This window comes from Neomonachus schauinslandi, chromosome 1 (assembly GCF_002201575.2).
Source record: "Neomonachus schauinslandi chromosome 1, ASM220157v2, whole genome shotgun sequence".
Classification (NCBI taxonomy): Eukaryota; Metazoa; Chordata; class Mammalia; order Carnivora; family Phocidae; genus Neomonachus; species Neomonachus schauinslandi.
In genome coordinates, this window is record NC_058403.1 from 15,325,089 (window position 1) to 15,327,796 (window position 2,708).

Below are 2,708 nucleotides of genomic sequence, written 5' to 3' on the forward strand. Positions count from 1 at the left end.
TATTGTAACTATTAAATGGAATCATCCAGATAAACAATTAGCACACAGTCCTTGGCCCATAAGAAGTATGAAATAAATGGTCGTTGTTATTATACATTTGAAAATGGACACTCGGAAAAATAAAATTGAAGGTTTTTTAAAAAAGATTTTATTTATTCATTTGAGCGACAGAGAGCACGTGAGAGAGAGAGAGAGAGCACAGAGGGAGGGGCAGAAGGAGAAGCAGACACCCCACTGAGCAGGGAGCCCGATGCGGGGCTTCATCCCGGGACCCCGGGATCATGACCTGAGCTGAAGGTAGCTGCTTAATCAACTGAGCCACCCAGGCACCCCCAAAATTGAAGGTTTTGATTAAAGTCTGTACCTCATATTGTGACAGAAGGAATGAGAGCCACTTAAAAATTGACTGGCTAAGAAATATTATTTACATTCTATTAAAAAGCTCTCAGAATTGGTAGATAAAAGTCTCTCAAAAGGACATAGACCGTTTCTCATGTTTCCTGCTTCCAAATCAGTATGTAATTAAACATAAAGGGTCCCTGCATACTTAGCACCATTTTGTAGTACACCCTATTCTGCTAATTTTTAGTTAGGGATACATACACACACATACACAAAAGAGTGAGGAGAAAAGGAAGCCACAAGGATGTAACAAATTAAAAAAAAAAAAAGCCTCAGTTCGTAAGGCTTGATGAGCCTAGCTCCATGTAAAACAAGAAAGACATCAGGACTGATTTTTGTATTAGCAAAAAGGTAAAAGAGACTATATTTCCTATGCCTTTTACATATTCCATTCCATAATATTTGGTAGAGGAAAGAAAAGAGAACTTGGACTCCTTTTTATTGTATAGTTTTTAAAATTTCTATTATTGAAGGCTAGTTGACATACAGTATTATATAAGTTTCAGGTGTACAGCATGGGGATTTGAAAATTCTATACATTATATAATGCTCAGCAGGGTAAGTGTAGTGGCCATCTGTCACCATACATTATTATAATGTTATTGACTATATTCCCTATGCGGTGCTTTACATCTCTATGACTCATTCATTTTATAACTGGAAATTTGTACCTCTTAATCCCCTTCACCTATTTCACCCAGCTTCCCGTACCCCTCCCCTCTGGCAACCACCAGTTTGTTCTCTGTATTTATGAGTCTGTTTCTGGGTTTTGTTCAATCATTTGTCTTGTTTTTCGATTCCACATATAAGTGAAGTCATATGGTATTTGTTCTTCTCTGTCTGACTTGTTCCACTTAGCACAATACCCTCTAGCTCCATCCATGTTGTCGTGAATTACAAGATAACAGTTTTTAATCTTATAAAACAATTTGTCCCTTTTTGGTCAGTAAGCAGTTGGAAGGACCTAAATTAAGGAAAGTGCACCCTCTGCAGGCTATTTAGCAGAATTTTAAAAGAAAACTCAGCACAGTGGCTCTCTGCTCCTCCCCGTTGGACAGACAGATGCATCTTCTGGTGCAGAGCCAGCCTTGACCCCGAGACACGATGGTGAAGGTGGGAGTAAACAGATTTGGCCACACTGGGCGCCTGGTCACCAGGGCTACTTTTAACTCTGGCAAAGTGGATACTGTCACCATCAATGACCCCTTCATTGACCTCAACTACACGGTCTACATGTTCCAGTATGATTCCACCCACAGCAAATTCCCCACACAGTCAAGGCTGAGAACAGGAAACTTGTCATCAATGGAAAGCCCATCTCCATCTTCCAGGAGTGAGACCCAGCCAACATCAAATGGGGCAATGCCTGTGCTGAGTATGTTGTGGAGTCCACTGGGGTCTTCACCACCATGGAGAAAGCTGGGGCTCACTTAAAGGGTAGGGCCAAAAGGGTCATCATCTCTGCTCCTTCTGCTGATGCCCCCATGTTTGTGATGAGCATGAACCATGAGAAGTACGACAAGTCCCTCACGATTGTCAGCAATGCCTCCTGCACCACCAACTTCTTGGCCCCTTTGGCCCAGGTCATTTATGACAACTTCAGCATCATGGAGGGACTTATGACCACAGTCCATGCCGTCACTGCCACCCAGAAGCTTCCCCTCTGGGAAGCTGTGGCATGATGGCCAAAGGGCTGTCCAGAACATCATCTCTTCTTCTACTGGCTGTAGGCAAGGTCATTCCTGAGCTGAATGGAAAGATCACTGGCATGGCCTTCCGGGTCCCAACACGTCATTTGTGGATCTGACCTGCCTCCTAGAGAAAGCTGCCAAATACGATGACATCAAGAAGCTGGTGAAGCAGGCATCAGAGGGCCCCTTCAAGGGCCGGCTAGGCCACACTGAGGACCAGGTTTTCTCCTGTGACTTTAACAGTGACAGTCACTCTTGCATCGTCAATGCTGGGGCTGCCGTTGCTCTTAATGACCACTTTGTCAAGCCCATTTCCTGGTATGACAATGAATTTGGCTATAGTAACTGGGTGGTGGACCTTATGGTCCGCATGGCCTCCAAAATGTAAGAGTTCCCTGGACCACCAGTCCCAGCAAGAGGAAGAGAGAGGCCCTCAGCTGCTGGGGAGTCCTAGCTCAAACTCATCCCCCCAACACACTGAGAATCTCCCAACCTCCACAGTTTCCATCCCAGATCCCCTGAAGAAGGAGAGGGGCTTGGGGAGCCCTACCTTGTCAAGTATGATCAAGAAAATATACTGTACCCTGTCCCCACCAAAAAAAAAAATTGGCACAG

At 44.3% G+C, this 2,708-nt stretch overlaps 1 pseudogene; it reads left to right on the forward strand.

The window, feature by feature from the left end:
• Positions 1 to 1,506: 1,506 nt before the first annotated feature.
• Positions 1,507 to 2,481, forward strand: LOC123326032 (annotated as a pseudogene).
• The last annotated feature ends 227 nt before the right edge of the window (positions 2,482 to 2,708 follow it).